The following is a 15,585-nucleotide window of genomic DNA, read 5'->3' on the forward strand; positions in this document are numbered from 1 at the left end:
TTCCAATACACGTCGTCCCTTGTAACACCCTCTGCAGTTTCTGGACGATAAACCCCGCAACTTCATATTGTTTGTTGTTGCCGTATAGTCAAAATATACCAGGTGTCACATTTTTAATTGAACGCACGCATCTATTAACAACTGAAGTTTTAACTCGCACTATTGCAGCAATCGTTTCTTGGATTTTGATCGGATGTATTCTCTTTCACATCATCGTTCTTGCACATTTTATTGCAGTACGCAGTCAATCCTGAATTAAGAATTGCGCCGTTAGTTCCATTCACGGCTTGAAGACATCAGCGCGGAAGCGCTTTTTCTTGTGGCGCATTGGTGCGTGACTCAAACGAACAGGCGCATGGAGAGAGAGAGAGAGAGAGAGAGAGAGAGAGAGAGTAAACTTTATAGAAAAGAGCACACGAGCGTAGTAGCTCTTCCGATGTGCAGTGGTTTGGCCGACCATCTCAGTTACTACTTCTGCGGCTGCACACCTCAACTTGAAGACACTGCCCTGACTGGCATGCATCGCGGCAATCCTATCCACGTCTCATTTGAGACAGCTATGATGGCGCGGGAAGAGGCCGCGGGCTAAGGTACAAGAGGATGGGCTCTCTGTTGTCAGTCAGGTATCAGTCCTGTGGCCTTTGTTTCCTTATATTATTCACCACTGATTTCGTCAATACACATTTGGAAGTGAACGCTCTTGTCCGTTACATTGATTACTTTTTCCTCATCCGTTTGTGAACTGTGGTCTTCAAATCCTAAGGCTGACGCAACACAGAAGTATTTAGCGATTGCTCGGAGAGTCCTTTGACCTGCAATCTACATGTACACACGTATATACTTGAAGTATAGACTGATAACGATGAAGAAGATGGACATGATGATGAGCCTACGCAGGCGTCCTACGACTAATGATGAGCTCTGGTGAATGTCCTTTCTAGCTAGCGTGAGGCAGTGTGTACAGTCAACCACAAAATTTTAGGGAACACAAGATCAGAGAAAAAAACTGAATATCTGCGCAGGCTCACAACGCAGCCCAAAATACGCATTTACAGCCTTTACTACTATATGTGAACAACATCGTGATGTTCGGTTTTACTGACTACTGTTGCAGGCTCCTCAGAAATTGAACGTTTTCTGAGATCCCGTGGTCCGTAAACCTTTGTGGTTGACTGTACAAGCACCGGACATTTATCCGGACGTCGGTTGTGCTTATGACGACCCTACGGAAGTGCAGTAAACCTAACTATCAACACGGGCAAGCGTCCGCGCGCAAGACACAGTATACACAGGCTGGGGACAAGAAAAAAAAAAGATCATGACGATAACGAAACTATGCAAGTGTGCGTGCAGCATAAATGCAGCGCTGTCCCTGCATTAACTGCCATGACTAATGGGAGGAGAGAAATGTTTAATGATGAAAAAGGTAGAGAGGCCGACCTGAGGAACATTCCTCCAGCCATCTAAATTAAGCTGGGGCTAGGGGTAAAAGGCAAAAGAAAAGTGAACATCGACGATGGTGACATAGGGAAGAGAAGTGGACCTGTCCATCGACCCTGATTGCACTTCCAAGCATACGCACACTGCGTACGCTGGGGTAACACTGTTTGTTATAGCCTGCTGCTTCTTCGCGCGTTTCTACGGCAGTAGAGCTGAAAGGCAGCCGCCGCCACCACCGCGGTGCCGACACGACGTGCCCATGCAGGCAGCGGATGCCGGCGACTCTCCCACTTCTCTCATCCTTCCATGTGGCGAGCGGGGAAGACGAGCTCCGGTTTTATGAAGCGCCGCCGCCGCCTCCTCCGGTGGCTGCGCCCCTTCTAAGGGCGAAGAGGATTTCATTGTTGCCTCGATCCAGCTCGGCATGCGGGCTTCTTCTCCCTCGCGTTTACGCCGTGGTGCGCGGCTCCTTTGAGTACGCAATCCTTTCGGTCCTACAGTTAGAGCCGCTAACGTATTATTTTCATTGTTTTCGTCTCTTTGTTTGTTTCTTTGTTGTTGTTTGATGCTCCTTTTCTCTCTTGAGTTCAGTTTTCTGCTATTCTTGTCAAGCGGGGACGTAAAGAGAGTTGCCGCTCCTCGCCCGTTCCTTCTTCTCCTTGTGCGCTAAGACGGCTATAACAAGTAAAGAGCGCCGGTGTGAAGTAGAGCGAAGCACTAGATAGTCTTCAGAACGTCTTCTGAATGCAGCTTAGACTAGCAACGTTTCGCTCTCTTGTTCTTTCTTTTCTCCTGCTTTTTTGTCCAAAGGAGAGAGTGAACCGGCGCTTTTGCATTACAAAAACGGAGGCGTCGTGCTTACCACCGTGCAACCACAACGCCAATGGATCGGGAAGCGCAATGAGTTGCCACACGAAGTTGAGCTTCTGTGTGGTATCGGTTGGGCCATGCTGGCTCGAATAGTTTACGCGCGGCTCAGTTCGTTCTCGTTAAAGTACTTCTGTGCAGCGCCAAATTCGGCGACTTTCTCTTCTCTTTTTTTTTTCTCCACCAGCGTTGCTCTCCGTCGGACGTGTTCTGAACGTAACATAGACGCAACATTTCTTTTTCTTGCAACATTTCTTCGCTTCTTTCTTTCTTTTTCTGTTCAGAAGCATTCAGCAGTCGCTTTTGCATAAGAAAACATGCAATTTGTACAGATAGTACTGTTCAGCAACTGTTCATATGCAAGAATAAGGTGCCAGTATACGTGTTACAGAACAAAGGATGTCCGCGCACCCCACAGTCTGTTTATGCGTGTCTTCATACTCTTAGATTATGCGTACCTTTATTTCGAGGGGCGAAATCCTTGAGGCAATATGTTTTTGTAAGTTGTTCTCATATATAAGTATTCGTGCCCTTGTTCATGACGTCGTCGTCTTAGTAGTAGTAGTAGTAGTAGTAGTAGTAGTAGTAGTAGTAGTAGTAGTAGTAGTAGTAGTAGTAGTAGTAGCTGTTGTCTCATACAAGTATTTGTAGTGCTTCTTGATATTTCCCTTTTGTTTTCTCTTCCCTTGTTTAATCTTTTCTGAGCAGTGCGTTTGGGATTTTGGGATAGCCGGTCCTAAAAAGACCTACCTACCTCCCCATTTTCTTTATCGTTCTTTATTCTTTTTCAAATTTTATTTTAAAAAATGTCACGCGCCTATAACAGAGGGAATTGGTCAGTCATCGCGCTGGAAACAATGCAGAAGGATTCTGCCTACCCGCTATCTACCATAGACAACACTTACGCAGATTTCTTATTTATAGAAAGACAACCGAAACAATTGAAAGGCGAACAGGCCCATTCACGACGGATCTGCGACAAATAAAAAGAAAGATAGCACATTAATAATGTTAACAGGCGTTTTACATGGCTACTTTCATGTAGGAACAACGCAGCCATGCACCGCGACGCACGAACCCCCTCCCCTCTCTCTTCCGGGTACGACACGGTCTGCAAAGTTGCAGTCACTCACTTCCTTTGTTCATCCGCGCCTGACGTAGCTCAGTCGAGAAAGACACGAACATAGCCGCAGACTTTCGTCTATTTCCTCTGCATGCGTTTGCGATCGGAGACCAGTAGAGAATGGAAAAAGCGTCTCTGCGAAACACCCTGACTACGTAGACTGTCTTCCCAGCGCAACTTAAACTGGCACCATTTGTAAGAAATGGCGTACAGGTTTTCTTTGCACGATAGAGTGGGGGTTTCTTTATCATTTTGAATATTACATGTAGAGAAATTGGTCGGTAGGCCTTCTTGGAGCCGGCTATCGCAAATCCGTAAAATGCAACACAATATATATATATGTATTTTTTTTCGTGCAAGAGTAAAATAATCAAAAGAGTATGAACAGCAAGTGACAATTACGCATACGAGGATATTCATTTGAATATCATTTTAAAGTCACCACTAGTACAGGTTGAACGTTTTAACGAGTTGCCGAGGTTCCCATCTGCTTCGGGTAGTTTCAATTCGTACATGTATTTTATGAGTTCTTTTAGGTTCTTTTTGTAAAGCAGCCGCGTGCGTAACCATTCCAGACATATCCAGTCGTTGTCGGGGTTGTTGCTGCTCATGGCCATGATGATGACCCGAACTACAAAAACAAAAATGATAAACGAAATCATTAACTATACCAAACAAGACATTGAAAAAGAAAGAGAAACTATAGAGGAAAGTCGCAGACTTGCTTTCTTTTTCGGCACCTAACCCGGCTCTAGGGGCTACGTTTCTTTTTTACTTTATTCTCCTTCGTCTTCTCTCTCTCTCTTAGCTATGCCGTCAAGCAAGACGTCGAGGGAATGGTGGTACTTCATCAGTGCCCTCTTTTTGTCCTTTGAAGCTTAGAATAACACGTAAAAGTGAATGATGCAGGGCCACAGCAGCGTCTCCACCTGCCCCCCCCCCCCCCTCCCCCCGCACACACACTATACCGCCTCTCCTTAATTTTTGACGCCAGCTACTTTGAGAAAAGGCAAACTTATGATTTCAACTAAGTTCTCGCTTGGATATCACTGCCAAGTGCTGTATTAATCTGCCAAGTGAATGTATTAAAAGTTAGTACAGGTTCCTTTTTCATTGGGCAGCCCTTAAAGCTTAGTAGTGGCTGTTTCCACCTGAGCCAGATGCTTATGTGTGGTTTCTTTCTACGCGAGCCCTGACAAGACTTTTCGCTGAAGCATACATTTTTGTCCTGCATCGCAGGGTATTCAGGCCAGTCATGACTAGCCATAGCTTTGTGCCTTGCAGTTAATTAAGCCTCACTTCAAAAAAATGTTTTGGTAAATTGATCGACATTGACGTAAACATGTTTAGCTCCCCTTTCTGGGGCGACGAAAGGGGCGACGAAAGTACAAGCCCCAGTTATTTAATGGCGTGTTCTCTCGCACAAAGACGTTTCTTCAAATTAATTACGCGTTTTTGGCCGCTAAGGAAAACTTGTTACGCACACCTCTATGTGTGTTTTTTTTACAGCGAAGCTGTTAGCCTGTAGTTGGTCGGGATTTTTCATGGCGTGCTCACCCACAAAACGGCAGCTGGAAAAGGGGTTTGTGTTTGAGTTTCCGCGTAACGGAATTATGTTTTCTTGGATATTCTAATTACAATGCGATGCTATCATGTGTGCAGCTTCTGTGTAACTCGAACTTTACGAATTTTCTGACGCATTCTGCTTGGAGAAATTCAATTAGTTCAATAACGCACTTGCGCTAGACGGAGGGCCTACAAATATTATGGTGTATGCTGCGCTAGCGGTTCGTCAACCAGACAGACCCGAAACGGCAGCTGTAAAAGGGCTTTGTCTTTCAGTTCCCGCGAAACAGATTTATGTTTTCTCGTATGTTCGAATAACAATTCGAAGCTATCATGTCTCCAGCCTTGTGTGTAAGTCGTACTTAACGCATTTCCTGACGCAATTTACTGCTAAACATTAACTGAGTTCAATAAGGCACTTGGCGGACGGCCTAGAATAATGAGGATGCATGCTGCACTTTCGCACATGAGCGCGTGCGCATGACGTACTTTGCTTGTGATGGTGGTGCTGGTGTAACGTCGTCTAACGTCCGCAACAGCTTCACTGTACATTCACTTTCACAGGGTGGTGTGAAGGCGGATTTTTTTTATGACGCTCTTGTTACTTGAAAGGTAATTTAGATTTCTGAAGATTACCGCACAGGCTTGTGTTGCGCCTAAGCTACCCACGCTTTGTTGCCTCAACATATGCCCCTGATGTTCCACCTCGCAAGGTATCACGAACAGTTAGTTGTTCAATGGTATAAACTATACGGCGATGAAGGCAAATATAGACGGAAAAGGACTGTTGAGACCAAATCATTGAAATACAATGTCCAAAATAACGTTCGGCTTTGGGTAACGACGTGTTGGAGACGTCCGGTTTGATCTTGACTACTTTTTTTATTGATTATTTTCAGGTTCGAAAGCTTGCCCTACGACATAAGATGTGTAAAGCAAGCATGTTATATGTATAGTTTATGTTCAACTACCTTTGTCTTTTTAGCCTGACAGAACGACTTCATAAAGCAAGGAAATCGACAACTATACAGGGGAATAAATGGGCCAAACAAGTATAGCAAAGACAAATGCTTTGCAGCAAACTGCAAAGTATAACTTTGCAGTTTGTATCTAGTGCTTCAAAACTGTTGTGCATATCTGCGAGCAATTGTTTGCACCATAGCTTAGGGGCAAAGTAAGCTAAAGTAGCTTTTCAAAACGTAAGCTTTTATAAAACGCCCTGGGAAACTGTTTACCCCCCAGAGGAAAAGCTTTTCCAATGCATTCACTTCGCCAATCGTCATCCAGAACGAAAACGTCGGAAACAAGAACGCGGGGACAAGACGTATAGGAAAGGGAGCTACTAGGGAAAGGTTCGAACGTTTCCGAAGCTTTACGCATTGGGCAGGTACACTCGTCGCGTATACCGGAAAAAAGAAATGGTTGTCAATGTTTGCTCTCGTCGTTTCCCGACTCAATCGCGGAACGACGTTTGGTGCTCCAAAGGCAAATGTTTATCGGGACGCGTTTATTGACGCAGCCTTCGCGTCGACGCATCCTATAGAAGGCGCGACACTCGAACCAATAAAATACAATAAGAAAATAAATGCGGCAAGTGGGAACAGGAAAGGCGAGAATTCGAGTCCGTGCGGCGTGATCTGAAATAGGCGCCGGTGAGTGTGTGTCGTTGTATATCGCGTGTTGGCGCGGACAACTCGTGCCCATGTTTGTATAGAAAATGTAAAAGCGCTTTCCTGTCAGCGCTTGCATGAAAATAAAATGAAAAGGTCGTTATCGCGCCGACCCAGTTTCTGGTGGGCCTGCTTTATATAGTTTTTTTTTTTTTCGCTCGGGACGTTTTCGAGGGATGCACCACTTTCGAAGGCGAAGCATTTCTTTTGCGAATGTCGCCGCGTGCTCGTGACCGTGGAAACTGCGTGGCAGTTCTGTCGCCGAATAGGCCAAGCAATCTTAGCGGAGGAGGCGCGCGTCACCACCGCTGGGTTCCTTGCATCACCACCAGATGTCTCTGGCCTCCGCGGCGGCGGCGGCGCCGGCGCCGGCCGTGCGGGGAAAACAAATAAACAAACAGAAAGCTGGCCTTCGTGTATACGCGGCTGCAGGGTAATCGGGAAGCAAATGCTCATTGCCGATGGAATGGATTCGAATTGCGCCGCGTATTCACTCTCGCACTCGAGCCAATGTAGGGTTTCGTCGAGGCGCGGAATATTTGCGTCACCTGTTTCACTAGAAAATTATGCGTTTTTTAAAAAAAAAGCTGCTTGAAGATGCGCGCTACTCTTAGCAGCGACAGCCGGTCTCTACATGAGAGGGCTTACTACGTGTGTTGAAAGTCAGAACCATCTTGCATTGAAAGGAAAGCCGCATGGCATGCTCTGGTGTTCGGTACCGAATAGACGATGCGGACTGTACTCGGACACTGACAGCTAGATACGGACACTTTCATTCATTTGATTGAGTGTGGTTGACCGACATCGGGACGACGTGAAGGACGACAAGGAAATCGTTGTTCGGCCTAATGTTAAGCGCTCTAACCTCCGCGAGCCTCGGTAAAGCTTTAATATTCAGCCATAGGAACGCCTCCAATGTCAGGATGACCTGCTCCTGCGCCGTCATTTTCCACGTCGCCACAATAATGGCCCGCGACACAAGCGTTCCCGCCAACGTTACTAGAGCCAAACTCGTATCGTTGCTTCCCACCCTGTACACCTCAACGCGATGCCGCGACACACAATTTATTTAACTTCATTAATTCATTCTGGTCCTTTTACACATTTCATTGTTCCTGATCTTCTTTCCGTTCTTAATTTGCTTCCTCGCGCTCCTAATGGGAATTATGTTTCCAACTACACTGTTCAGCTGCTGTTCTGTATATATAATTATGTTTTAAATGTGATTATAACACGAGGACCCATAATAGTGCTTCACCGTGTTACCACTTTCTCTATATTTCTTGCCTTCCACTGTACCGTATTTCAAACCACTGTATTCCACTATATTATTCGTTCGTTCGTTCGTTCGTTCGTTCGTTCGTTCGTTCGTTCGTTCGTTCGTTCGTTCGTTCGTTCGTTCGTTCGTTCGTTCGTTCGTTCGTTCGTTCGTTCGTTCGTTCGTTCGTTCGTTCCTTCCTTCCTTCCTTCCTTCCTTCGTTTCAAACATCTCAAAGCAACACCAGCGCGTCCTTGAGACGCGCTGGTGCGATCTCGGAGGCTAGGCTTATGGCGAACACAAGTCCACTTGTCGAACCGCTGGCTGCAGAGACATACTTTTGCTGGACCACTGTTGACTGTATGGAACCATTGCTGGCTGGACGTCTACGGCACCGACATTACCTTCCCAAAAGACTGCAGCAACCGCAGCATAGTCCCCCTACAGGCATGGCTCCACAGCATGCGTTGTGGAGCCATGCAGTGAAGAGAGCGCAGCGCGGGTACCAGATGCCGTCTCTGCTCTATCTCTTCCTGTACACTGAGGCTCTGCGCCGCGCAGCGCCTGTCACGGCAGGGGTTCTGGCCGTATACCGACGTCGGTCCTCGTTAGGCCTCAATTGCGCCCTGCATTAGCTCTAACGGCCGGCGGAACCGCCTGTATGCCGTCCGCAGATAACCTCGATAGCAAACGCTTAGATTTTGCGGAAGCCATCTTTTCTTGTTACGGAAGACCGCACTGGGTTTGGGGGGCTTCCGGTGAGCTCCAGCAGCACGGTCGGAAAGGGTGAGAGGGGTCGTTTAACGTCACTCACAATTTCCTCGCAGCGACGTTTTTATACGCATCCGACTCCCGAGGCGCCCCGCGCGTTCCGTCCGGCCGCAGTAATTTCATTCGGCAGCACGACGCACCAAAATCGCCTCATCGTCGTGCCCGGCCATTCTTCCTCATTCTAGGTTCTGTTTTCGTTTTTTTTCGCGCATTCGTTCCGCAAGGATATACTACGTCATCAAAACCGTGCAGTGACGTGCAAGCTGCGCGGCTCTTTTTTACGGAAGAAATGAACACACGTTCTGGAAGACAGTCGTTCCTGTATACGTGGCGTGCGCTTCCCTGAGGTGCATGCGGCTCACGCGCCACATGATTGGCGAGGGCGGGACAGGCGTAACAGCTTATCGAGAAATTGACGCTGACGTAATGAGATGAGCTCCTGCTAGGGTAAACGTTTTAAGCGTAGGGTCTCTGGCGAGGAATGAGTGTGTAGTGCATATACATTGCACGACTCGCCGAATTTCGAGCGTTTATTTCAACAGTTTTGTTGAAGCGTGCCGGCGCGTATAGAAACAGCGGACTAGATTAGAATATAATCGTGAGTTTCCGTTGTTCTAACGTATAATAAGTATCGCTCAAGTGTAACAAAAATGTTAGTTCAAGTTTGAATATAGAAGCGAACTTGTGCCTACGTTATGCTTTCAAGCAATTACCAGTGGCCTACCAGACTACAGCAGACAGCGAGTGCACACCAAGGAAACGCGTAACGGATAAGTAATAGGATACAATCATATTCAGACAGCAGCGATTCAGATGAACTGCCCCATCAGCGGCTATGGCGTTGCGCCGGTGAGTTCGAGGTCGCAGGTTCGATCCCGGCTGCCGCGGCCGCACTGCGATGGCGGAGGAATTCAAAGACACTCGTGTGCTTAGGTTTGTGCGCACGTTAAAGAATCCCGGCCAGTCAAAATTATTCACGAGTACCGCACTACGGCGTGCCTCATAATCAGATCATGGTTATGGCACGTAAAACCCCAGAATTCATTCATTCATTTAGATGAACTGACTAGCTATAATCAGTCCTTGTGCCAGTTTCCCATCGGCAGAGATTCAACCGAGATATCGTCAATTCAAAAAGGACCCAGTGTGAACTTACAGTTGATTGTATTTACGCAACTATATCTAGGAGCAAGACTGACGTCGTACGTAGACAATTTCAGCGGAAGAAGCATTTCCTCTTCCTTCAGTTGACTTCCCTTGCCTAATGAGGATCAGTGACCCTGATTGTTGTTGTTGTTGTGGACGTTGTTTATTAACTGTACATAGATGGCGAAGTTTAACTACATCAGAACCAGCTATCCCAATAAACAGTTGACGAATGGTACCGACAACTTTCTCTCCCATAAATGCGAGCAATGTTAAAGTTCTCTCTAGCCTTCGTAGCGTTCCCTGCTATGCGTGAAATTGAACATAGCTTCTCCAGTGCTGCACGGCTGGACTGAGATATGGTGTATATATATCGGCTCGTTTTCGGATTTATGTGCTTACCTCGCCCGACTTATTTCCTGCGTTGACATAGCTCGGCCCCAAGCGCGCCGTCCGACTCAGCTCGTCTCTCTCTCTCTCTCTCTCTCGTTCTCCCCACCGTGTTATTGATCATGCCATGCGCGGCTAAGCGACCACGTCTCGGGCAGTCGTTTATTCGCATTAGCCCGATTAATGGCCGTCGCCTGAAATTCCGGCTCGCGACACGGTCCGGCAAAGTGCACAGCTTTGGCCGTCGGGTGCTCTCGCTTTGTTTTCTATACGCAGTCTCTCCTTTTTCTTTTTTCTGGAGGGGGGGGAGGGCTTTTGAGTTGCTTTCTTGTTTTGTCCTCCTGTATAAGTATCCAGGCGAGCTATGGCTTTACTTCGTTCCGTTTGCGACATTCTCCCCGCATGCGCGCTACTATATTTGCAACGCTCTTAACATCCTTTTGAGTTTTCTCTATCCGTTCTTCGTTCTTTGTTCTGTTTTTTGCTCTTCCCATTCTTACGCAACCGTAATTTAATAAATCAAATGGAAACGTGAAGAGCCCAAGTAGACGTTCATCTTACAAGTGAAAGAAATTATGCGCGGTGAGTACCGGTTCTTAAGGGCTATAAGTGAAACACAGTAGGAATTGGAGGCGCAACAGAGCGTCTAGAGAAAACAAAAATGACAATAAACCAGGAAGGCTTATCAGAGTCACATACGAGTATGTGTCAACTTTTTTTTGCTTTGTTTTTTACGCTGTACGTAATTACTCATACTGTTTTGGGGAGAGAACAAAAAAAGAAAAACGACGCGGCAGGCACGTTCCCGCTTGCACAGCCCACGGTAGCTGAAGTTGGATAGAACACGTGATCTTCTTGGACTGAGGACGTTAACCTAATTCCCACGATTGCAAGCATCCTTCCAGGCCAACCAGTCACGTCCCCCATCCCTCTGTGCTGAGTAGCCAACCAGGCACTTGATCTGGTTAACCTCTCTACCTTCCATCTCTTGTTTTCTTGCCTTCCTTCTCCTCCTTAACCCCCTGCTCCGCGCCTAAATCGAAACTAACCAGCGTGTCTGCGCTCCTCAGCCATCGAGAAAGGGCGCCAGCGGAAGGAAATCGAACCCTAGACCTGGCGGTGCTCAGCTGCGAACAAACCGCGGCGGTTAGCTGCTGTCGAAGTTAAAAAAGAAAGCAACGCCACTCACATTCGCTACACTCTGCAGAGGGGACATAGGCGACACCCGCTGTTCATTTATGCATATAGCAATCTCTCTATTGCCGTTTCGCTTGTTCGCAGTCGCTCAGTCGTGTATTAATCTGGACAGCGTGTGTGAACAGAGTTACGCCGGGACAACGGTGCGCGACGAAGTAAAATGAGACTGCGTTCAGGTGATCGTTCGGCGCTAATGACAGCGGGGGGAGGAGGCTTGGTGCTCTGAGCGACGCTGAAATCGATTCGAGCAAAACTCGCCACTGCGAAGAAGATGCAATCGCGTGTGCACCGCCCCACCGCGCATTGATCGTCGCGCATCGACAAGTCGCGCGTACAATGATCGGTAGCGCTTGTCCTTGCTAGCGCGAGAGAAGTTTTCGAATTCCGCTAATAGCTGGCAAGTATAGGTACGCTGCAGATGAGGTCAAGGGAGTACATGAAAACGTTAAGAGAGTGCCCACACGACATTTCCGAATTGCATGTCTTGGCTATTGTCAAATGAAGGTTCAAGCCCTCTGACGCACATAAAAAAATATACTGGCAAGTGCTAGCGTGCCAAAAATAACTTATACTATAACACGTCCTTTTAGGAACCAGATTTAGCAGTCGTTTGTAGAAGTGGATGCGCCAGGACGTCGCCACGCGATGGCTCGCTCCGTCACAGCCCGACGAAACGAGCGGACCTTTCTTGTTTATTTATGTATTTATTTTCTATCAGCAACCACGCCATAGCTACCTTTATGGTTGCGCGTGTGAATTTTGCTCCGAGTCATGAGGTCACAATAATCTTAGTGACGCCTCGCGTTTCGAGACCAATTTTGTTATCAATTTAATATGTGTTGGCTACCAACGTTCGCGTATTGCTAACTGCGATCGTTTTACGTTTTAATGCTCGAAGGGGCCCATACGGTACATGAATAAATAATTGGGGGAAACGTGTGGTGGAGTTTTTATGGCTTCGAAAATACCTGCCAGTAATCCTTTAAGAAGTCGCAGGTGCAGTGACATTCCTTCGTAGCTATACTAAATGTATTGAAGCAGGAAAAGTCAAGTGGAAACGTTGAAAGAATAATCTGCCTTGAGTGTCCCTTCAGCGCTTTAAGCGTACGTTTTATGTTGAGTCATATGTCTATATTATGTTCTGAAAGACCGAACGCCTATCCGAAGGACCACCGATTACCGCTGTCTTGCGTCAGCTTACTTCCTCTCATGCCTGCAGATTTCGGCGTCCTTCTCACTTATTGTCATGACAAATGTAAGTGCGGCTTATGTGCAGTTTATTTTTGGCACACACGGAATCTTAAAAAGCCAGATACAGCAGAAACGCTTAACTACATCGCGCGATACTTACGTTGTTGCACGGAGCAGTAATATATACATGTGTGTCGCGGTCACCAGTAACTTCTACAATAAGAAATCGGTTAGGAATGGGAGAGTCGCTTAATTGAACATTCGTTATGTCGACGCAAGCTTCACCAGAGTTTCTTCGCGGTATTTACTTAAGCACAGGAGGAGTGTACAAACAATACGGCTGTGATGTCTCGTGGATATATTCCAGAGCTCAGAGGCGCTGTACATGGCAGATTACCCTTGCCACTTCTCACAAGAGGAGTTGTCTCTCAAAGAATTGTGACCACGCTCGATAACTTGTTTAGCATCATGGCACAAAGTGGCGAAAGTGACTTTATGTGGCTCAGGTCTTGGCGACCGTTTTTAGACTGGGTGCACACCTTATAAAATGTGTCTCTCTCTCTCTCTCTCTCTCTCTATATATATATATATATATATATATATATATATATATATATATGTGTGTGTACATGTATATGTATATGTATCTCTCTCTCTCTCACTAAGCTCCGCTAGCGCTAAAGCATTCTCAAAGGACGACAAAGGTGTCCAAACTGACTCCAGGAATGCCAGGCGTTCAATAACGTTTGACCACGCGACGCAGTAGCCGTCATCTTTGGTATCACGCCAGGTGCGACGCAAAGGCCAGAAGTTGCGTCCGAACGTGAAACGTCTATGGGCTACGCCAGCTCCGCAGCTGTAAATAATCTCCCAGCAAACGCGCCGCAACGTTTCATTGCTCTCGTCTGGACCAGGGGCAACGCACTGGCTTGATCGAGAACCTCGCTGGGCCAGTTCGGGACAGGCGGCGGCGGCGCCGGTATGAAACAACAGGAATAAAGTGAAAAAAGAAAGAAAGCAAGGCACGCGTTCGGGGCCTTTCACTTTCACTGCACCCAAATTCCGCGCTTCGTACTAATGGGCCCGGCCGCGAGACGACCACTTTCTCGGCGGGCCATCTGTTGCAATGAAGTTGCGCACATAGCAGACGCCGCGTGCGCCTATCGGAACTGCAGTCGTTTGCGTCTCTGTTTGTAGTCGTGTTGTAGGCACGCGAGGATAGAGCGGTGCTGCAGTCGCCGGCACGAAAGCAAGCCGAGATCCGGCTGTTAAATGTGTTGCACGCCAGCGGACGCACCCGCCCATCCAGTCCACACCGTAAGAAAAAAGTGCACACACGCACGCACTCAAGACGACAGCCAGCACACACATGCGCACAAATTCATGTTACTGTAAGAGCATGCCTGCCAAACTGTAAACATTAAAAAGCGGGAAACCCTGCGCGAGAGACACCGAGGAAGGAGAGGGAAAAGGCGGACAGTTAGTGGGGACACGCGTTTTGGTTTCTTTCATTTTGTGTCCTTTCGTTTTCTTTTTCTGTTCTTTAACAAACTGACACAATTATAAAACGTTTTAATCTTTTTTGTTTCGTTCAACAGCTCGGCTAACGTTAGCTTGGGCACCCTGTATAAATGTATTTGCTTATATATAGAGTAGAGCTAACAACGCTCTAAGCGGGTCCTGCTCAAAGCGTGATCAAAACGTTTTGATCATCATCATCATCATAATCATCATAATCATCAGCCTGGTTACTCCCACTGCAGGGCAAAGGCCTCTCCCATATGTTGGAGAAGTATGGGAGAGACCTTTGCCCTGCAGTGGGCGTAACCAGGCTGATGCTGATGCTGCTGCTGCTGCTGATGATGATCAAAACGTCGGCCAGCCTGCCTGAAGCACTTCACCCCTGTTTATACAACTTTCATACTACGTACATCTCAAGTGTGGTATAAGAAATGGAAAGCCAACCAACAATCCAGCGTTGGTCGACCTATTAACACAACGCAGGGGAGGATGGAAACCTTGGGGTTCGATACACTGCCCGCTCTTCCTCGAAGGTGCAGGTGCCATAAACGCAAAAAAGGAGCTTGTTGACGCAAAATAAAGAGATCGGCCACGCCGCGTCAAAGCGAAGTTGGCTCTAATAGTAAATCCGCGCATAGACACAAATACGACAGGCTCTCAACTCACCTGGACTTGTGTATGTCGATAGACTTTGGCGGCCGAGAAGTCGGCAGCACCTGGAATAGTCAACAAAACAAGAATAAGCAAAGAACGAAAAAAAAAGTTACCTAACAGTACTGTTATCGCAAACTTCGTTAACAGCGTGCTCACTCGTGCGTATTTGTACTACCGCGGTGAGACTTGACCCGAACAACGGAGACACGTTTCGATAGGCTTAGCTTTAACAAGCATCGGCTAGTGTGACGAGCAAACCTCAAACGATTTTAAAGGAGGACGCATTAAGCTAGTAGCAGCCACACAAGGCACCGCAACCAGAACTTTTCAGCACCATCCGCAAGAGAAGCAAACACGCGCATACGCCATCTTCTGGATAAGCATGACATAATCTCGGTAAAGAGCAGATATAACGGTGCGACACAGGACATGAGAACAAAATAAAAGGACAGCTCTCTGTACTAGTTGCTTATGTGTCCGGCCTCGCACCGTTCAATTGCTCTTTTAGAGCGAAGCTGCTAGCCTCTAGTTGGTCGACAATTTTCGTGTCCGCCTCCGTCAGCGAAAGTGTGGGCCGATCCTGGCGGCAGTGCAGGGCCAGGAGCAGTGGCTCGTAACCCCGTAATGCAAAGAGGCTACAAGCAGTCAGCAAAGTGAAGCGAACAGTGCATACATTCTTTGGAATCACGCATACAACATACAGAACAGCACACGTTTCAGTAAAGAACAAGCGCGAAACAATCGTCTGAACCACATGCTGATGATAAGGCGCTCTTCATAACAAAACACAA

Source organism: Dermacentor andersoni, chromosome 11 (genome assembly GCF_023375885.2).
Source record: "Dermacentor andersoni chromosome 11, qqDerAnde1_hic_scaffold, whole genome shotgun sequence".
NCBI lineage: Eukaryota > Metazoa > Arthropoda > Arachnida > Ixodida > Ixodidae > Dermacentor > Dermacentor andersoni.